At 36.8% G+C, this 24,030-nt stretch overlaps 1 protein-coding gene across 1 annotated transcript in view; it reads left to right on the top strand.

Moving 5' to 3' along the window:
* Positions 1 to 24,030, top strand: part of LOC123317248 — a 61,890-nt gene that overhangs the window by 7,319 nt on the left and 30,541 nt on the right. The window lies entirely within an intron of this gene.

The raw sequence follows: 24,030 nt of genomic DNA, 5'->3' as shown, positions 1-24,030 counted from the left end.
CTGATCTTTGTTAAACACCTTGTTTATAAGTGGGGAAACTGCTGGTAATTGCCCCCCCCCCCTTAGAAGAGTTTTGCTCACTTAATCTAGTTGAGTTAGAATTTCCCCCCCATCCCCCACTTTCGCCCATTATTTTATAGATAGTTGAGCTCAGTTTCCTCTGATTTTTTCTGAATTTTCAGAAGTTCAACTTCAACACGCTTATCTCCCAGAAAAATAATCTTAGATTCAAAAGTTGTACATATTCTGAAAGAGCAACTCTTCTGGTAACAAATTTCGAAATTTCATGGATCTCAGTGCTGGGGCGCCTCCACGGGGGTACTCGTGGTAATTACCTCTCTACCTAAAAAAAAAGTCTTCACTAAAACAAGGTGACTTAAAATAAATAACCCCACCCTGCTTTCGCTCATTATCTTATGAATAGTTTAGTTCAGTCCCCTTAAGCTTACCCTCCAAAACGCTGACTCTGGATGCGCCACTGGATAATTGCTTGTTACGAAGAGAATAGAATTATTGGCAATCCTGTTATATTTAAAGATTCTTTCTTGTTTTATCAGAAAAAAGTTTACATCGGGCATATTTGCATTCTCCTAGTGTCCCTTCAAATGGCTGATGACAAAATATCAGTTCACTCCTTCCAGTCAATAAAGATCCAAACCCAGGAAATCATCAAAACAATGAATATAATAAAAATTCAAATTGCTCCGAAGTTCTTCGAAATGGAATTTCAAACTCTGATCTCAGTTAAAGTTAATTAATTCGAGGAAAAAACTTCAATAGTTACCATCTAGGTGGTCTGGAACTATTTCCCAAATTATACAATTTTTAATGGCTCTTATTAAGGAATGGGTAGTAATTTACCTCCTCGTTGCTTATATTCAATTCGATTATAACATAAATACTAACCGATCCAATGTGAAAGCTCCAACAAAAAAAGATTCAAAAGAGCCTTTAGGCAGTATAATTATTGACGTTAGAGTTGTATTTTTTCTAGATAGATACAAAAGAACATTTTAGTCGCACATCTTTCTCGCATTTTGGTGAAAAATTTTGATTCTTTTCAACTTCTGATCGTTGAATCTTCTATTCAACTTTCGATTGATAAGCAACCTTCACTGTTGAAATCCTTCTTCCTTATTCGCAAACATTATTCAATGGATATAATCATAAATCTCTGACTTATTACTGAGTGTGTACCTAAATGGACAATTTAACAAGTTCAATTCGATTTATTTTGCATATAAATATACTTAGGAAGGAAGTTGTCAAACCCACATGTTCCCATAATATGTTATATACTTGTATGTGTCGTTTATAAAGGGAAGATATAAAACGAAGGGGTCATAACATATCAGCGTGGGTTCATATATGAGTTATTCCATTACAAGTTCATTTCTCAACTGTATGATGAGAAAATATTATAGGAATGCTGAAGAATGAGGGTATAGCTCAGTTTTTTGATACCTGGGAAGGTGGAAAATGGAGTACCACAAGGTTCTGTTCGGGGTTTCTCATATTTTTATATTAATTTATCGCAGGAAAAAATTCATTCAGACAAAGTGTGTTTGATGATTGTGTCTGATGGATTAGCCCTTAATTCGAGTATTATACGATATTTCACATCGAATACTTGGATGAGTATAATTTTAACGGTTTACTGCGGAATTGCAATATAATTTGTCCGGATCCATCATAATTTATAGGAATGAAGATGCGAATGAGAAACAGGAAATAAACTTACTCTAAAAAAGCTGCAGAATCAATTTGTCTCGAATGAAATGGTCTTGAGAGAGTATTTATGCTGATTCTTTTGCACCATTTCCGCTTCGGTATTTTCATAACGTATTCCATCAATTATCTAGACGTATCCTGTTCTAAAATCCCCCTATAGAAGTGGCTAGAGCAAGATAAGGTGTTGCTGTCTTTCGCCGGATAAGTATGAAATATAATTACACTACTTCACAGAGTTGCTACTAGAAAATTACCCGTACCATTCTGATGATAGTCGCCCAAGCGCTAAAGAACTGTATTATGGCTTTTAATTTGATGTAATTTTTCTTCGATATGATGAGATAATCAAGAACGTCGTGTATCTAACCTTTATTGCCGGAAAAGGGAATGATGAGTGTAATTTTTTCGTCGACCTCAAAAACCTTACCTACTTACTACGTCCTCCCTAGTTGGGGAACCCAAGAGGGGATTTACTCGAGAGTGTCAGATTAATATAAGGGGGGAAACCTTCGACCCTGTAGAGTACCTCTACCAAAAATTAGACCTGTATATATGGGGAATTGTCTAGGACAGCCTGTCAAAATAGTAAAAAAAAATTGTATAATACATACTCGAGCGTGTCAGATTAAGATATATGTGGTTAATTACATGTTGTAAAGTATAAATTCTTTTGAACTGACTATTTCAGCGTGAAATGTGTGGGAGGGCCAGTGGCGTAGCTTGCGTTAGAGGGGCCCTGTATCAAAAAGTGTTGAGGGGCCCTAAGGAAGGGTGAAGTAAAAATAAACGTAGCAAAAAATGTTCGATTTGTATAGAAATAATTATATGTAGGTACTTATAATTAAAAGTTCTAACTCATACTTGATGCGAAAATAGCGAAATAATATGGAAACAACATAAAATGATGAACAAACAGATTATAAACAAATAATACAAACAATAGATACACTTTTCTAGCCTTTATTTCAGCAAATCTATTTATCAAATCAGCCATAGCTGATGATGATTTCAGTTTTTTAAGTTTTTCCCCCTCTGCCTCTATTGACAATAATGACATGAAACTTGGAACATAGATACAAGAAATGGAAAATAAACATTTGTTATTGTCCAAAGACTGGAGTGGGATAGTTGCTTAGTGTCGCCAATCACAATGAAGATAGTCGAATCTGACATCATTGTCACGTCATTTTTCCATACAAAGAGGTAGGAGTTATACAAATTTATTTATTTCACGCCACTGCCTTAGTGTCGCGCTAGACAGAGAAGCATCGAATGTTTGTACAACAACAAATACATTCATAGCACGTCAATGTCCATTCCATGTATTTATGTTCCAAGGTCTGAAAGCCGTTCCTGTCCCATAGAAGTCCTCAGATAATTTTTTATGAGTTTTAATTTTGAAAAACCCCTTTCAGCGGTTGCAGTTGTAACCGGAAGGGTCAAAAACAAAAGACATGCAGTAATAACGTCCGGAAAACTGGATGCAGACTATTGAATTTTATCAGGACAAATTCTAAAAGTTTTTTGATGGCACGAATTTTCTGAATTTCAGATTTTAAGTGTTCTATCTGATTGATCAATTCGGTTTAATGAACGGGATTTTGAAATGAATGGTTGTCCTAGCAGTTATTCTCAAAAATGCTATTGTAAACCTGTAAGAGGTTTTGGATAATATTTTCAGGAATTTTTTGCTTACAGACATTCGGGGGCCCCTAAAGCCTGGGGGCCCCGTATCACTGATACCGCGGTAGCTACGCCCCTGGGGAGGGCTTATTTTGAAGCTAATGATTCAAGAATAACGGAAAAAATATAATCTGGCAGTTTCAGCAAGCCGAAACAAGATAAATTGGCCATAAAAGCCACAAGAACCGTTTTTTTTAATTATCTCCTCTCCTGGAGTTCAAATTGTTTTCGCATTCATTATAAAAGTTGTAGAGCATAACATTTTCTACAAATTTTGTCCGAAGCAATTTTTTCTACGTTTGAACGTTTTTGAGATATATGGTGATCAATGTACATTAGACTGGGTTTCTACGTTGACCTTGGCCTTTCGCATATGTGGCTAGGCTCCCCGTCCTTATCGCCCTCTAACTCGAAAACGGTTTGAAGTATGTAAAATAGCTTCAGACAAAAGTTGTATAGAATTTTATCATCTACAATTTTTATAATGAATACAGAAACGATTAGAGGTACAGGAAAGGAGATATTTCAACAAAATGCCTTGTTATCATCTTTAAACCGTCAGATTAAGAAAACCCCCCCTAATTAGTGTCAGATTAATCGGTCAACACGTCTGCAACACCGAGAGTAACCAACTGTATGAAAATCTGACACGCTCGAGTATGTAAAGCTGACGATTTTTTTTACATCTTTGAGGACCTGCAGTAGTTTTCCTCACCACTGAAAGTGCATACATCATAGAACCTTTTTTTCTTTCTACCATCTAATCTTCCAAATCCACTAGGTCTCCACTACGCTCGAGTAAATCCCGATTCAGCATCGTCGGCTCCCCAACTACTCTCACGATTTAATAAAAAGATGAGTTCCTGTGATTAGAACTGTCATCTACTGTTGTCAAATTAATTCTATACGACATCCGCTAGTTTTGTCGGGTTAATTAAGAACGTGGTAACAGTAACACACTTTCAGGGTTGAGGGAATTGGCAACTACGGCGACGTAGCCGAGGCCAGCAAACAGGCGAGTTTTTACTTTCAAAAAGTGAGTCTGACGAAGAATGTAATGCATCCGCCCAAAAAACTGTTTATTTTCTCCCCTACTTGCTACTTGCACTTTTCAGACTCGACTAAAATAGACAGTTTTTCGTGCTTGGTACATAAATAACTATTTTGACCGGGAATCGGGATTGTTCCATTTGTTTGAGCACCACTTGTAGCTCTGTGAAAAATTCACCTTCTCACTGGACAGCCTGTCAGATTACTGAGTTATTGCATCTCATTTAAAACAACATAAATTCATTATTTGATAAGATCTGCCTCGCGATCTGTCCCCTTCTAACGGTCCGTACTCGAGCATCTAAGAACCTGCAGGGTAAAACTTTATAGTAATCCACTAATTGTCGGTGTCCGACTGATATTCAAGAACTATAATTTAACAAAGTGGCCTGTAGATCCTGATTAAATAAATTTCTACCTATCAGAAGGCATAATAATCCGTTGGCTACGAAATACAGTTGAATGGAAGATTTATTGCTCCATCTCGGATGGGGAAGTGGGGTACTGTGATTATCAGTTTCGGATGTTGGCCTATTGAAAAAAAAAAAAGGTTTTGTCAATATTTGGATTGATTTCTCCGACGGCGTGTAATTATCCTGATTGATGGAGAGCAGTGGGTCGATTTTGGATGCGGCTGACACAAATATGGCTCCCACAATATCAGCATCTAGTTTCACTGAGATTTTTTCTATAGTGATGAAGGCTTCTTCATGGAAGGACCAAAAAAATATGGGTAAATGTTCTAACTTCCACAAAGCTCAACAGTGTAGTAGTTCATTCGTTGATCCTGAAATCCAATAATTGGATTATATAGACCCGTTTGCACCAAACGCACTTAGTGTTAAGTGTCCCTTAAAATGAACCCTTAACTTCAATTACGTTGCACCAACTGTTAAGTGACATTTAAATGGCTAAAGCTAGCCTTAAATTTAAGCGCTCCTGTAATGACCACTTAGGTATTTAAGGGCGGGATTCTAACCTAAAATAATTTGTTGAACTCATAAACTGGCTGCAGAACTGCTGTGGTTTTTCTAATAACGTCAAGTACCTTTTATTTGACAATTCATTTCATTATCAATAATAATGCTAATTCAGCAACAAAAAGTTGTCACTCTTTGATAATAATAAAATATTATAGTTTACTTGACACTGACTGACAGGACAATAAAGTTAATTTAATGAAATGACAACGATCATCGGCAACCGGCCAACCAATGAAAAGGCTTTATTGGACTAGGATGAAGTTGCACCAAAATAAAAAACTGAAATATCACTAGATATAAAAACTTAAGGGCCTCTTACTTAAGATTCTGTTAAGCCGCAGTTGTCCAACTGACAATAAAATTAAGCGTCCATTAACTTTGAGCTACGCTCAGTTAAGTACTCATTTTAAGGGGGATTGGTGCAAACGGGCCTAAAAGTTATAAGTTAAAAAAGATGTAGAGTCAATTATTGCTCAGCAGAGAGACGGAGAAAACATTGATAGAATTTTACATAAATCTGAAGATGCTGAATAATTTCTTCTTGGTGAGTGAATGTGTAATTATACAGGGTGTATTTCAAGGTGAGGTAGAAGGTGAAAGTGAAGGTAGAACTGGTCGAAATGAAACGTTTCACCAAAAATCACTTATTCAAAACATTATTGAAAACACCCTTGAGCCATATTGCAAGAAATGCAAATTCAAAATTTGAAGATTGGCATCTATAAAAAATATATTCTCTACAATGATTAACGAATAGAATAATATAGGTAGATCACTTTTCAGTCAGTAATCATTTTGAACTCAAGAATGTTACCTTTACCACTGAAAAATGAAAATGTCAAGAAAGATGCAAGGTTCCAGAGGATACGGAAATTTCGATATTTTTCCTGAAACTGCAGAAAATAATTCAATTACATTCTCAGCGAAATAAGGGGAGAAAACACTGACCCCTCTACTATTATTGGATAACGACTGACATTTCTCTGTCTAGAGAGCAAACATTATTATAAGTGGTGTGTTGTCTAGAGGGGGAGAAAGATACCATAAGGTTCAGAGTTTTTTCGACATAAATCGTTGTGATCTGACGTATTTTGCAAACGCTGGTTCATGACCAACTTTTTAACTGTCGCGGCACGTGCTCTCATGTGTGCCAGTGATTTTTGGGGATTTAATGGATAGGAAAATCGAAGTTTTAACTTTTTCTTCGAGTATCAATGCTATGAGCTCATACAGAAAATGCAGGATAAATATTGGGAATTTTCCTTTAAAGAGACTGAAGAGAGCAAAATAGTACACTGCTCGAAATTTGAATTTGATTGAACGTGTCTGAACATCAATGTCATAGCAATACACCGCTTAACTGACCCACCGCTGACATAACAACAGCTCGACATTTGTCAAAACATTCCTCAATAGGAAGGAACCTTTTTTAAGCATCCAGATTACACCAGGTAGAATCTTCATTTTATTGGTTTCCTTACAATGTTGTCGATTTAAAGCCTTGTTCAGGGTAGGCTAGTAGTTCAGTAGCTGAAACACCTGCTTCTGTCCTATTCGACCAATTTCTTGAGCAGATGCAGACACGCGCACGACATTTCCTAATAACATTAGTCCCTTTCTTAGGTATTAGTTCTTAGTAACTCTGCATAAACTTCCCATAAATTAATCGCCACTCAAACTCAACTAAACTACTAGCCTAGTCTGAACAAGACTTAAAGCAGTCGTTTCTACTGTTGTAATTTCAGGCAAGTTGGACGTATGTGTATGTAGACACCTAACTTGATACATCGGTAAATATACAAATTGGTTTTTCACTTCTCTTCATAAATTAGGACATTTACTAAAATTATCTACTTTAATTTTGGAGCTGTGTATGGAAAAATAATGATTTCAAATTGTTGTGAGTCATTATTTAGCTAACATTGATACAGAGAAGCTGCGTCATTTGTTGTTTCTTTGGCGTTGGAGTTTTTTCAAATCTGGAGTTTGATCTAATGAAATGAATATACAGGGTTGGGGTAGAGTATGGAACCAAGTAAATAATAAATATTAACATGGTTTAGTGACCGATTCTGATGCAGCGTCATAGCCTTTAGATGAGAAGGCAGTGTCACATCCCTCAGTTTTCAAAACGCCAATTTACCCGTGGATTATCCACTCCAGTCGATCTGATTTACCCCGCCGTCCGTCTACTACAGCCAATGGTCCCATTTTTCCCTCCGTGCCGACTAGAATCGCCCCATGACGTGTCAGGATTGTTCTTCTGATTAATTTCTATGCCCTTCAAATCATCTTCCTCATCCTATCCCCCTGTGTAATCTTATAGGGCCGCGATCCATTTGCGCTTCGATGCAGCTCAATGCCAACGTGGAAATAAATGCGAATCCACATTTGTTGGGGTACACACAGGTTATTAGACGTTGTACGTAGGCAGCACGGGGTGATTCACACATGTTAAGATGATTTACGAGGGGTGGTTCTTCGGCTCGTCTGCCAGGTTGGTTTGCGGTTACGTAAAGATGGGAAAATGAGGAATTAGTCCGATTTCGGGTTGTTATGTTCGGTTAACAGGCAAATTGGGGTCTCTTGTGTGACATAATGGACCAAATTAATCAACTAGTTGTAAAATCACGAAAATACAAATAAGCTACACTGGGATGGGATGAAATATGCAATCGAGCAAAGGACCATAGTTTTCACACTTTGTGGTTAAGTAAATTAGGCATACCTTCATCTGGAATCTACAGAGCAGAGTGATATGTTTTTTAATTTGTATTTTTGTTTTAGCGATTTACACAGGGTCAGTCTTTGACTCGTACGAATATTTCTAATAGTACATTATTGAGGTTAAAAGGAACATTTTTTTCCTTCACCTTTTTTTCCGATTCGGCCCTGATAAAAAGATATAGCCATTTTAATAATTAGCTGTGCCACCCCTAGAAAAATAAAATTCCCTTCAGAAGAACTACACTCCATTCACTTTTATTTTAGCACTCGGTTGGCCATGGAAATTTGACACATTTCACTCTGTATAGTACGAAAATGTGGGGTTATGAAGCTTGTCAAAACATTTTAGGGTTTTAAATCATCGCTATGTTGCTCGTTCTACGTAAAAGTTTCTGTTATTACATATTTCATCACAATGTCGAATCTCTTCGGAAAATATGTGACGAACATAATTGAAGTTTATACAAACTGATTGAAGGCATACCAAATCCATTCATTTGCATGGAAAATACAGGAGATCAGTATAATATCATAATATGCACTAGCTTGAGAAGAGTTAATATTCGTTATCTTTTTTTGGCTAAAGTTTGAATACGTTACATCAGTTGTAGATTTCAAAAATATTAACTCGAAGATTAAATACATATGATGCAGTGGTTGGGAATGGATCTCCCGAAGGTATTAACAGATAATTACAAGAATGTTAAATTCTTCAACAAAAATCATCTTGCATCAATATAAGTGAAAGGAATTAAAGGAAGTTTCAAGTCAAGATGAACTTCACCTTTGAACGAACATTTCACATGAATAAACAATTAACAGGACAACTGGCGCGTATTTGTGGGTGTTCATCTAAATACATTGATATAATAATAATAATTAGGTATTTATTGGCACCTTAAGACATTTCCAATGTATTGGACAAGTCAAATGAAAAATAGAAAAATCAATTTTCAGGAACTTATTTTACTAAATGTGAATGGAGTATAGCCTGCACATCTGTGGATCTTTTAAACAGAGTTGCATTCTGACAAAGTACCCAATTGGTCGAATTTCACAGAAATTTTTTATTTTTGAACATCAAATCACTCGAAAACGGTGCATTATACGAGAAAATATCAGAATACTTTCATTTTACAAAACTTTCAAATATTCATTAGATAGCGTCCAACTTGTTTTCAAGAGTTGGATATTTTGAATTTTTGGTATTTTTATGGTGCGTAATGGTCATATTGAGAAAACTAGAAGACGTGAGTGATATCTTGTGTTCGAAAAAGATTCATCAAATAAACGAAAAACTATATTACGAAATTCATTTCATTCGATAAAACCGTTTCTAAGGTAGAACTAAAAATAACATTTTTTTATGGTTTTGCAACAGCCTGTATCTTTCAAACCGAGCCGACTCGGAAAAAATTGTAAAGGAAAAAAGTATTTCTTTTGACCTCAAAAATCTACTGTTAAAATATTTCTACGAGACCCACCGTGTATATTTTGCCTTCTTCTCATTAACTGATACCATATTATTTCTTGTTACTACTACTTCTAAAGGGTAACGTTAATGAAACTTGACCTATATACTTTTTATTGCAGACCTCCAGCAAAATGAGTTTGTGAGTGTTGAAAGTTCGAATATCATTATGTGGTATTTATACAGTATGTCGATCATACAACACGGTCATAAATCTTTTATGCGTATAATTTTTAGTGTACCTAGTGATAAATGTGCATCATTTTTATACGTTATCCTACACAACGTTCCCCAATAGAAATAATAATTTTAATTTGCTGAAAATTCATGAAGCTCTGTAAATGAAATAACAAATTATGCCTGTGTGAAATAGCTGTCATACGTAAATTGAATAATTCTTGCAGACCCCCTTTTTGAGCCTTCAGGAAAAACCATGATACCTTCAGTTCGTCCCAGGTTATTAAAGCAACAAACTGTAAGACGAATGGAATTCATGAATCATTCCAACATTAAACTGTAGGGGATATGCGAACATTTCCTAGGTAATTTTTGTTGTAAGCCTTGCTGTACGCACATAATATTCGCAAACGGCAAAGTGTCACAGTTTAATTTGAATTTCCGACGATTTAACTGATTTAAATCGGATTTACGAGCGGAGTCGTGAACATATCCTTCGTAGAAAGGAATCTCTCACCCTTCCGCAATATTCAAATACCAAAGAACCTAATTTAATCTGAGGGCATTATACGTAGATTTATTTTTGGTTCGAGTAGTAGTTCTTTGAGCTAGGGAGAGGATTTAGAAGACACAGGATTGCTTGCATCAACTCTTATAAAGCCAATCGTATATTTAAGGCATCTCGCACTGCAAAAATTGATCCTTTCCTCGAAGAAAAAGAAAATACATCAAATCTTCTCCAAGCTACCAGAAAATTTTGTCTGAAATTAAAAAAACAGAAAAATGCTAGGTTATATAAATTCATCAGGTTGGCCTAAAATTCACAACCCAATTCAAAAAAGAATCGAAAACTGCATGAATAGCTCCAAACCCATTCTGAAATTCATAATGACAATGATTAACCACATAATTTATGGTTTCTTTTAGTTCTCCGCATTCAACTGAATTCCACCGGAAAAGCATAATATTGCAACGTCCGTGACCTGTTCTTATACGATTCCGAATACACCTTATTTTCCTGGGAAGATCAAAACCAGGAACTCTATTCGAGGCATCACTAATTAATTCTTGATTGAAAATAGTGCACGTATTCCATTCAGACTGCCAAATGTCCTTGTCCTTTACCTTTGAATTAAGAAAAGAGTTGGGTTTACGGGACTGTATCTCAAGAATTTATAACTGCACTCTGTCTACGAATATGGGGCGGTACAATGTTTGAAAGAACTGGTAACCATTGAATAGGTGGAGATCTAATAGTTCCAGTAATAATTCTCATACAAAGCAGAGATTTAGCTATGCATCAATTTTTTGCACATGAACACTATTAACCCAAACGGGGCAACAATATTCATCAGCCGAAAAAACTAAAGCAAGGACTGCTGCATCAGCACTCCATGAAGTACCGGCTAGTTTATGCAGGATATTATTCCTAGTTTTCAACTTCAGGCGCAAAATTTCCAAATGATCTTTGAAATTCAGCGAGGAATTCAGCTTAACTCCTAGATATTTTGGATTGTTATGTTCGACACAAAAATTACCGAAAAGTATGATCAATTTTCTATATTTTTGATGATTATTTAAATGGAAACACGAAACCTCGGTTTTATTTAGGCTTATTTAGGACGGAAACGTTACTCGAAAAAGTAATTCTTCAAAATTTCTAAATCTGTAAATAGATTATTCTATATGCATCTAAACTCAGAATGAGAAGAGCAATATCATCAGCGTATATAAATTTCTCAGAAGAAGTAGAAGGGATATCACACAGGTATAAATTGAAAAGAAGTGGGGCTAAAACTGATCCTTGTGGAAGACCGCTTTTCAAAGTTTTGAAAAATTGATTTTTCTATTTTTCATTTGACTTGTTCTATACACTGTGAATGTCTCAAGGTACCAATAAATACCTACTTATTATTATTATATCAATGCATTAGGATGAACAGCCACAAATACGCGCCAATTGTCCTGCTAATTGTTTATTCATGTGGAATTTATGTTCAACGGTGAAGTTCATCTTTATTGAAACTTCCTTTAATTCCTTTCACTTATATTGATGCAGGATGATTTTTGTTGAAGAATTTAACATTCTTGTAGTAATTATCCTTCGGGAAATACCCATTCCCAACCACTGCAACATATGCATTTCATCTTCGGGTTAATATTTTTGAAATCTACAACTGATGTAACGTATTCAAACTTTAGCCAAAGAAGATAACGAACATTAACTCTTCTCAAGCTAGTGCATATTATGATATTATACTGATCTCTTGTATTTTCCATGCAAATAACTGGATTCGGTATGCCTTCAATCAGTTTGAATGAACTTGAATTATGTTCGTCACATATTTTCCGAATAGATTCGACATTGTGATAAAACACGTAATAACAGACACTTTTACGTGGAACGGGCAACATAGCGTTGATTTAAAACCCAAAAATGTTTTGACAAACGTCATAACCCCACATTTTCGTACTATACAGAGTGAAATGTGTCAAATTTCCATGGCCCACCGAGTGCTAAAATAAAAGTGATTGGAGTATACTATTAGCATCAACAAAAATACAATCTGACAGCATGTTTTTTAGAAAGCGAACCATCTTTCCACAGATGTGTGTAAAGTTTGCAAATCAAAACGTCCTTCCATACTGTTGCATATGCTCCAGATAAATCCACAAATGCTGTTCATGTCTTTAGTTTATCATTGAAACCTGCCTCAATGAAAGTGGGGAGGCTCAGAACCTGATAACAATTTCTATTTTTCCTGAAACCCCCTTGACGATTTTGGAAAGCCTCCTCTAAATTCGATTCAATCCTAAAAAGAATTAGTCTCTCTAAAATTTTGGAAGGACGCTCAAGAAACTAATGGGTCGATAACTACTAGGATCAGAATAATCCTTTTTAAAATTACCATGACTTTCGCCTTCCATATACAGTCTCGAAGACGGCTGAGGTCTTTCTTGTTAACCTACAATTAAAGATAAGACAAAACAACGTATTCTGCTCTCCCATCTCACAAAGTTAAAGGATAATCCGCAACAGACAGTACTGTTTTTCGTGAACAGCATTCTCGGTGTCTTTTCGCGTATACACGGCTCTCCTTGTATTATTGACAATGATTGATAATATGCCCACTTCCACTCCTACTACTCTTTGTTCCAAGAGATCGCGAATTGTCCCATGGGGATTTCAACACCGGAATAGTCTTTGCGTAGAAGGCATAACACGGTTCGCGTATTTGTTTTATCTCAACATTCTCGTATTCTTCATTCGCAGAATAACGGAGAACCTGTTTCCGAAATGGCATTCCCTACGTTGATTTCATCTTGTCGCAGCCACACGAAAAAATACCATGAGACATCGGTTATGTGCCATAAAAAATTACTCGATGACATCGTGCTAGTCACTGAGAGACACATGCTCTGTTTGGTTCGCTAGTGTTATTTCCAGAAAATGTAGATTTCAACAAAATACACTGCGCAAAAAAATTAACGCACATTCTGAAAATCTCAATTTTAATGGAAGTTAACTCTACATTGACTTTATAACTCATCTCTCGGGAAGGTTTTGAACGAAACAAGACACATTAAATGGAAGAAAAATTCAGGATTTCACCGAATCTTATGTGAAAGAAGAGAAATGAACAATTTTCAAAATACTGAAATGCTGATAAGTGATTTAATACTTGGTATTTCCACCCCTTGCGTTAATTACAGCTCGGCAACGACGGTTCATACTCAAAATGAATGATCTTGAAATGTTCTGATCTAATACTTCCCAGATTTCTCCGAGTTGGATTTCTAAGTCATTAAGAGTAGCTGGATGATTTTCTGAACTTCTCAGCCTTCTATTGAGGTTGTCCCAAACCTGCTCAATCGGATTGAGATCTGGACTTCTTGCTGGCCATTCCATTCGAGAGACTTCAACCTCTTCAAGGTACTCCTGAACGATGCGCGCACGATGGGGTCTGGCATTATCGTCCATAAAAATGAAATTTTCACCAATGTGCGGGGCAAATGGCACTACATGCTCTTCAAGAATGTTCCTTATATACTTATCAGCATTCATAGCTCCATTATCAACGACAACTAGGTCTGTGCGAGCACTCAAAGATATTCCACCCCATACCATAATCGATCCTCCCCCGAAACCAGTAGTATTCAGGAAATTCCCAGTGCATATCCTTCATGTGGACGTCTGTATACAAGGTAACGTCGATCACAATGGTAGAGGCAGAATCTAGACTCATCCGTGAAAAGAACTCTTTCCCAATCGGCCTCTTCCTAATGGATATGCTCTCTCGCAAAATCCAAACGCGCCCTTCGATGGGCTGGGGTAAGAGCTGGGCCTCTTGCCGCGACACGAGGCCTTAAATCATATTCTCTGAGGCGATTTTTTATTGTCTGAGTGCTAATTTGCACCTCATGAGTTTGCTCAAGCTGAATTTGAAGGAGCCGAGCGGTTGCAAACCGTTGTCTCAACGAAGAAACTCTCAGGTAACGTTCTTGAATGGCAGTTGTTACCCGTGGTCTACCTTTTCCTGGTTTTTGGACATTCATACCTGTCTCCCTGAATCGCTGGACTCACTTGTATGGGAACCTCCAAACCTTTCTGCAATTCATGTGTACGTCCACCCTTCTTCTCCCAAAACTACCGCTTGGGCACATTCCTCTTGGGTCAAATTGCATGTTTCGCGTTGCATAGCGATCGAGTGTAGAAAATCAAATGAATTAAAAACTATTGATCACTAGAATTAATCGAGAACAACTGATTTTAGAATGGAGCCAATACATTCAAAATCTGATAATATCATCTTTTTTATTCCTGTTGGAAAAAAATATCTGTATTGAAGAAAACCGTTGAAATTGGATAACATATGCATGCATAATTCTGATAAAAATAATTATCATTGAGAAAACCTTCAGTTGTAGAATAAATTTGAGATTTCCATAATGTGCGCTAATTTTATCATCAGGCTAGCTTAAATGAATGTAATTATAGTTATTTTTCAATTGTCTAGGATCAATTATATGCGATTTTTTCAACTTTTTTCTTTGGAGTTTACCCAACTGGAATTTGACCGAGTTGTTGTCATATTGAGTGATTTCTGCAATTAAAACCCATCAAGAGCATCTCTTATCAAAATTCGCATTTCTACTGCGATGAATGATTTATGAACCATCATCGTCCAATGCAAGATGAATGTTGCAACGGTACCTTTCTCATGACCAGTCATTATTTCATTCCTTATTCATAAACCTTTTCGAATCATCAACTATAAGCAGATACCGTTGTTTCCGATTCTGGATAGTATGGCACGCCACTCCTTCTTCTTAGTACTGTGTAGACGAAAAGGTAATGTTTAATGTAATAATTGTGGTAATACCACCACTGAGAAATCATACGTTATTCATGAAAATACCACGGAAATGAACGTTTTATTCGATTCACTTCTGCTTCATTCTTCCACATGTGAATGCTTCGCAGAATGTCTGATTGACGTAAAAAATTGTACCGTTTCTTGAGGAACAATTCCATAAGCCTTCTCAGAATAATAATTCATATCACTTCTCCTGAGTCTTTCTAAAAAAATACTTCTTTCAACGGCTCCAAATCTCCACTTGAGTTTAAAGTCCTTCTCCAAAATTCTCAAAGTTGATTATTTCATCAATGTCAAGACTGATACAATTCACAGTCTGAAAATAACATCAAATCAGTCTCTCCTTGGTAGTTATACTTTTAATGTTTCAGCCTTAAATAATCCAGTCATCAATCAAGAAATGACGTCCCAAGAGAAATTATACATTATTTATGATCAAACGGCATGTATAATTCATTCGTTATAAAATTATTACAGCCAGACATCATCGACTATCATCGCAAAGCTTCTGCTTCCATTGAAGAAAATGTCAGATGGACAAGGATGGGCATGATTATATCAAGTGTATCAATGCTGATGAATAAGATATTTTTTCTTGTTCATAGTAAGCTTCTAAATCCATTACCTACAATCGCAAGGCACAACAGAACATATAGACCTTATTATCACCGACTTATTTCAATATCATCCCAAGTTTATTGTCGTACACGCATGAAATGTTCCAGAAAAACGTTATGATAGATGGATATATCGAGTTTTAGTGAATTTTTCATTGTTTTTGGACTTTGAGCAGTATAGACGGGCCAAAATTTCACAACCTTCAGCGTTCCTGGTTCTTATAGAGAGATTCTCATTCATACTCTCCAAACGGGCCTTATAATAAAGGGCCCCTACAAACCGAAAGACGCCCCTGGCAAGAATTTGACGTCATTCAGCGTTTCTTAGCAGCCTTCAATCCTGGTACTTATATAGAGATTTCTCATTCATACTCTTCAAATGGGCCTTATACTAAAGGGCCACTACAAACCGAAAGACGGCCCTGGCAAGAACTTGTCTTCATTCAGCGTTTCTTAGCAGCCTTCAATCTTGGTACCTATATCAAGATTTCTCATGCAGACTCTTCAAACGGGCCTTATACTGAAGGACCCTTACAAACCGAAAGACACCTCTGGTAAGAATTTGACATCATTTAGCGTTTCTTAGCAACCTTCAATCCTGGTACTTATATAGAGATTTCTCATTCATACTCTTCAAATGGGCCTTATACTAAAGGGCCCCTACAAACCGAAAGACGGCCCTGCCAAAAGCTTGACATCATTCAGCGTTTCTAGTAGCCTTCAATCCTGGTACCTATATCAAGATTTCCTATTCAGACTCTTCAAACGGGCCTTATACTAAAGGGCCCCTACAAACCGAAAGACGGACCTGGCAAGAACTGACATAATTCAGCGTTTCATAGCAGCCTTCAATACTGGTACTTATGTAGAGAATTCTCATTCATACTCTTCAAACGGGCCTGGTATAAGGGGCCCTTACTTACTTACTTGAATACTTCAAGATCTCGGCACCAAATGTCAGATTTTTCAGACAACGATATCAAGAGAAATAATTTACACATCATGCGAATGATCTCGATCTGTTTATTCTGTCTTCGTCGTTTTAATACCAGTATGGCCCTGCCAAGCATCAGGAGATGATCCAGTCAGATGTACATCTCGCATATAATGCGAATGAAACAGAGATCCTAGAACTGTTTGATTTGTTTTTGTTCCATTTAAAACTTTCGTGAAAATCTATTAGTGAACATCCTGTGCGTTCCCAGCGTAATAGTTTTTTAAATCGAGGTGTCAGGGCTCGCGCTAATGGACCAATTAATTTCAAAAACTCATCAATTATTCTGGTATACATGTGCTGCGAGCGCACTTGGCTATTATTAAAATTAATAGCCGCGGTTTTTCTGATGTCCGATGATTTAACCGTCCGTTTCTTGCCTATAAATTGAATGATTTTTGATGGTGAGAGAATAATAGTTTGTAGAATAATCGGAATCATCGAAATGGGTCCACAGATCATTTTCCTTTGAATGAAGGACATTGAATTTTCTCATCATTAATCTTTCAATGTTTTCTTTGGGATTCTTTTCGGGGTTTCTGCCACACAATCTGAGAGAACTCATTTAATTTCATCAAAAAGTATTTCACAGTGATGTACAAATAATTATAGATATTCTTACCACAACATTATTGAGTCGAAAACTCCTTTTGTTTCTTGTACGTGGAAAAACTTTCCTCGTGACAAGAATTGTTTATTTCCCATTCTTCTTCTACCCTAGTAGTATAGCCGTAAGCTGACCTGAAAACAGATATATAGATAGGGTGGGTTGCCCCACAGTCGGCAGAAATAAAAAGAGAAATCCTAGCCAAACTGTGTTATTTCCGTTTGTGTCCAAACACGTATGGCGGTCTGAACAAATAAGGGAAAACGCCAATAGCTAGTGCAAATAATACCATTTCTAGCTTGTAACGCTTTGATTCCAGAGTTTTATGTTCTCCTCTGCACTTTTGTGACTTCCCGAACACGTCTATGTGTACAGGATACCTAAATTTCTCATCCGATCTGTATTAATGGTCTCATGCTTAGACCTAGACTATCACTTTTTTTGGATACTCAATTTTTTCATTGAACCTTTTATTACCTAACCTAAACGTGACCTGACCATATGGATTGAGTTCTAAGTGAGTTACTCCACTAAAATTCCTATCAAATTCCGTTTCGTTATAAGATGAATCAGTACCATGCTTTACGTGAGAGGAATCTTGGCCACCGGGTATAGGTTTGCTGATAAGAATCGCCCGTTCTTCGAGAACGCTCGGTTGCAGGTTCTCCTCTGTATTTCATAATCAATCAATGAGTTTTTTGTTCCGAGTAATTATAACTTTCTGTTCACGCTCATTGAACAGACCAAACCAGACAACATGATCTTATCGGAGATGGCATTAGGAGAATTTTTCTTTAATTAATTCTTAAAATATGCAGGTCTATGATCTGATAATTCAGTCGGATTTCTTAATATCTGAGGTTTGAGAGGAAATGCGATATTCGAAGAATAAAAGAACTGTGTCTATAAAAATGCTGTGTTTCTAACGTGATGTATCATTAGAAACACTTAGGTTATGCCTTGTCTCAAAATTCTCAAATGAAACTGGATAATAGTAATCATCATGTAAATTTTGATACAGTGCAGTTGTCTTCCACTGAAAAATAAGCACTTCATCCAAAAAAAAATGTTTGCAGAAGGAAGAAAATCTAATGAATTCCTCCAGAGTTTATCATCAAATATATTTTCGTGTCCAATCAAATCGAACAACTCGGGGACGGGTTCAACCCTCCTTCCCTCAGAATTATGACCTCAGGCATATCCTTCAGGAAGACTGGAGAAAGAAGAGTACATAAAAATGATCCCAGAGGATTAATAAACTGGTCCCGGAAAAAGGAAGAAGGGATATTCCAAAGTTGTGGCCAGAATATCCATCCGATTTTGAGGCATCTGATTCAATTGGAAAATGGAGGGTTAAACTTTCGAATCAAAGTACTAGGTATATTCTATCTTCGATAGATCCAAAATGGATCAAAATTTCCTCACATTCCTATTGAGAATCAAGCTGTAAACACAGTGGTTTCCTTGTTGAAATTACACTCCATGTAAATGACTTAATCTAGCTATTTCAAACCGCTGTTGGGAGTGCAAGAAGAGAAATAGTCAGGTTATTCACATGTTCCGAGCGAACTTTGAACGTTGGTTCTATGGAACCATAAAGAATTTCAGCATTTCCATATTGCTAACCGTCCTCGCAGAGAGGTATAGCTCAACTGGTCCACACAGACTTGTTATCTTACGATAATTCTCAATATTTTTGATACAAGGTAACATGTCGACAGAAAGGTAACATGGCCATTCAAAATACGAGCAAACTTCCCTTGATATATGTGCTATAAACTAATGGAAACATGCCAATGCTACGTGCATTTTTTGCGAACATAAAATTATGTTGAGCGAAAAGTTACCATTGAGCTTTACTCGATAAATAGATATATGCCTTGAAATGTAGAAGGACTATGGTGACCAAACGTTCAAAAACTAATCCGAATCCACTCAAATTGAGGTGAAGACAGTTTTATGCAGAAGATACAAACGGTTAACAAGCAATACTATTTGAGCTTTTTGCTGAAACCTCTCTAGCATCTTCTCTCTTCTTCTCCCTTGAAGGATCTTCTAATTTGTGAAATATACAACTCAGCACAATCATCATAATTTCAAAACAACTCATATATACGCCAGACCCATTGTGATCATCCAATTTTTCTGAAATGAAGGTGAAAGTTCTCGAATTCCACTAAATGAATCTTGCTCAATTGATGGTACACCGTAGCTCGTGTGTTGCTCTTCATATACCCAAAGTTTCAACGCTCTTTCAAACCAATCTCAAGAACAATGCCAGTCTCTCCTACGTGTACAGTTATCTGAACTGTTTGTATTTAACGTGGCTGGCAATTAAACAGAAGCTGGATACATAATTGCGATGTCTTCGATAATTGGAAAATTATAGGATGTATCAGTGTATCTCAACTTTCTTCTGCAAGCCTCAACTGGGTTTGTCAAATCCCTTCCATTGAATTTTTCAACACAAGTTTGAGAGAAAAGTGTTCAATACTGTATGGTATAAATACGCAATATTTCATAGTTTATTCTTGTCTTTAGCTCATATTCAAAGTTATACACAATACAAGCAAGGAGCTTAACAATCAGTGCCTTTCTCGCATCCAGGCATATTTCTCGAGCCATTAACACTGAAAATTAAACAGAACCATTCACAAAAAGACCCCCAGGTAAGCAGAATCGCATCAAAGAAAGCCGCAGACCGCAGCAAATTTTCTTTTCATCTAGCAATTCTTCACTCACACTGTTCGTCGTTTGAGCAATTACATTCAGCATTGAGTTATGCATACATTCGTAACCTTTCATTAGTGCGAACTGAACAGGAAATTGTACAAGATATGGACATTTGTCTACGGCTCTCGGAGGATTGAAATTTGCAGACGTTTCATGCCAATTTGAGAAGATTTTGTTGTTTCAGGCTTTGATGTATGGAATATGATTTTTTGGTCAATGAAAGAAAGGTTATTTACGACCCCGTCATTATGGAAAATGATGAACAGTTTTATGCTGCTAAGCATGGGTTGGAACTGTTTTATGGAGATGAGGTGTCAAAACAGATATGCGCTGAAAATTTATCTAGAAGATAAAAGAGGGATAACTCTCTATTTCATTACTACACTACACATATATGTAATTGTAGGTACCTATAGTATAAAACACATAACTTGGGTTGTTTCCAAACTGTTTTCAACGTCGCAATATGTTCATTTCACATACAGATACGAGTATATATTGAGGAATTCTTAGCCCACTATAGAACCAAACAAAATTTCAATATCAGAGTATTTGATTACTCAATATATTCTCCTCCTAATTGCCTACATTCATTACAGCGAACCTGCAACGTCTCTAGACCTTTCAAAAAAAAATGTTTCTTCTTGATCTGCAAACCAGACCTTCACAGCTTTCATTACCTCCTCGTTGGAAGAAAATTTACGACCTATCAAACTTTTTTTCAGTTGAGGAAAGAGATGATAGTCGGATGGAGCCAAATCTGGCGAATAAGGGGGGTGTTCTAGTGATTCAAACCCTAAATCACGAATTTTTTCCATGGAAACATGAGATTTGTGTGCAGGGGCGTTGTCCTGCAAAAACAAAACACCTTTGGATAGCTTTCCGGGTCTTTTCTCTTCAATTTTTTCCCGTAGAGTGGTCAGTAATGTCGAATAGTAATCTCCAGTTATTGTTTTACACTTATCCACGAAATCAATCATGATTACTCCATGGCAATCCCAAAAAAGTGAAGCAAGATCTTTTACAGCAGATTTTTGGACACGAAACTTCTTAGGTCTTGTAGAACCAGAGTGTCGCCATTCCATCGATTGTTGCTTTGTTTATGGATCTTAGAAATGTACCCAAGTCTCATCCATAGTAACAATTCGGTTTAAGAAGTCTACATCGTTTTTAAATCGAACGCGATGCTTCTACCCTTGCACGCTTTTGGTCAACATTCAAACATTTGGGGATCCATTTTGCACCAATTTTTCTCATGTCCAAATTGACTTGAACTATATGATGAACGCGTTCGTATGGAATATTCAGTGCTTCAGATATCCGTTTCAGCCCAATTCGTCGGTCTGATAAAATCATGTCATGAACTGTATCGATATTTTCGGGGACTGACACAGAAACTGGCCTTCCCGATCGGTCATCATCTTCAATGGAAAATTTACCTCTTTTGAAGCTTGCAATCCAATTTTTTACGGTCGCATACGAAGGACATTGATCACCAAGGGTATTGAGCATATCTTCGTAAATCTGCTTACCTCTTAACCCTTTTAAATACAGGTACTTGATGATGTCTCGATACTCCAATTTTTCTATTTTCACAATTTCGGTGGACATCTTCATTATTTTAATTCATTGCGTAACTGTGGTTCACTTTTTTGACCTCAAACTTCACACTGATACTTCTAATGAGTTATTGTTAGTTACTATGGTAACGCAATATTTTTTTATGCATGGAACTAGTCTATGCTAACTTGATATCAATACAAGATGTTATTCTACAGTCATTTTTTATCTTGCTCCGAAGAATACGTCTATTTCCGGTTCAGATTTTCTTTCTATCTATTACCCATTCTCTCGTGGATCTGCTCACCCTAAACATCATTCAATTCTCAACATCCTCAAGTTAAAATCGTTAGAACAGAATGGGCAATTTGCAAAATAGCGTAAAGGCTGTTAATTGATATGTCTCGTCCATCAAAAACGCTCACTTGAGAGCACATTCAATTTTCCATGAATGTGTTGGGAATTATAATAGGATGATCAACTGGTTAAGCTGTCCGACATCTGCATTAATGACTGTCATAAGGAGAAGAAAAATTGCGAGCTTACACTACGGTCGTTAATAATGGATTAATCTTGAAAAGAACGCTGTAAACATGTTAATATCGCTGATGAGTTCAATGAAGTAAGTGCTCTGATTTTGTGACCTGAAAGATGGGCTAAACAACCTTCATCCTTCGTGAAGAAAAAGAGATTGATTGGCGTGGATGTTGATTTCTCGTAAATTCGTTGAAAAATGGGTGTCAAGGTTGAAAGTCATTTCAACGACATACAGCATATCCAACGAATATTTCCTTCGAATGCTGACCTTTCAGGAAAAAAAAAATCATCTCATATAACTTTGGTACCTGTCGATAATGTTGCAGGATATATCTGGCATATCTCATGCCATTTCATATTTCATTCAGTTTCCTTTATAGGGCCGTATATCAGCCAGTAAACGAACCCCGAATATAGGGTTCATTTCCTCCCCTCAACGAGAGGGGTGTCGCGCTTTGAGATCAAGGAGTTTCCATCATTTTCCAGTTTCCGGAAAATCTGAACTTTATTACGATATTGCGCAACAAGCATGGAAGCACCAGATGAAGAGGTTGCTTGGATGGAGTAAAAAATGGACTAGAGATATCGATATTATCCCACTTATTTATTTTCAAATGAAATGTAGAGTTTATGCAGAGTAACTAAGGACTAATACCTAACAAAGAGACCAATCCCTTGGGCAAATGGCAAACACGTGCCCACCATCCGCCAAAACCTCCCTCAGATCTTGGTTCTCAGTAACTCTGCATAAACTCACCATGAGAACATACAATCGCATCCCATATAATCTTTTCAAAAAGTCTTCGGCAGAGAGAGCCACCTTTCGTCTTCGTCTTGAACTGGATGTCTCAAATTAAGTAAAGAAAGCCGAAATCTCCTCAACCCTAGGTGTTGGGGCTGTCACCCCTAAATTCTTAATAGGGAATAGGGGGTGACATTTACCTCAATTGAAAGATCACTTGTCCCTCTACATTAATACTATGGTTTGCAAATTTTTAATGATTCCTTGAAGTAGTTACAGGAGGTGACAATTTGAAAACTTGCCAGGCCCATTATGTTTCGACAATGATGTTTTCAATGAAAAAGCCAAGTTAATTTTTAAAGGGAAGGGGACATATTTTGAGCAAAATTGTAAGCCGAAATCTCCTCAAACCTAGGTGAAGGGTCTCTCCCCCATAAATTCTTCATAGGGAATAGAGGGTGAGCTAAACCTCAATTGGAAGACAATAGTATTATGTAGAGGGATATATTGTCTTCCAATTGAGGTTTATCTCACCCTCTATTCCCTATCAAGAATTTAGAAGTGACAACCCCTACACCTAAGATTGAGGAGATTTTGGCTTACAATTCTGCTAGAAACATATCCCCCTCCGAATAAAAATTGACCTGTTCCGGCGTTTTCTCTTAAAACATCCTTGTCGAGACATAATTGGCCTGGCAAGTTTTCAAATTGTCAGCCCCTGTTACTACTTCAAGGACTCAATAAAAATTTGCAAGCCATAGTATTCATGTAGAGGGTCCAGTGATCTTTCAATTGAGGTATAGCTCACCCCCTATTCCCTATTGAGAATTTAGGGGTGATAGCTCCTACACCTAGGGTTGAGGAGATTTCGGCTTACAATTCTGCTCAAAATACATAATTGAACTGGCAAGTTTTCGAATTGTCACCCTGTATATATTAATATTGATGTCGAAACGCGATTTTTATCTGGAAAGTATTGTTATTTCATTTGCTTTGGCTGTAACAACCCATTCTAATCTACTTTTTTTCTTGCAGGTACA

This window comes from Coccinella septempunctata, chromosome 7 (assembly GCF_907165205.1).
Source record: "Coccinella septempunctata chromosome 7, icCocSept1.1, whole genome shotgun sequence".
In the NCBI taxonomy this organism is placed as follows: Eukaryota; Metazoa; Arthropoda; class Insecta; order Coleoptera; family Coccinellidae; genus Coccinella; species Coccinella septempunctata.
The sequence above is the reverse complement of the archived record's forward strand: the minus strand, read 5'-3'. Positions and strand labels throughout refer to the sequence as shown.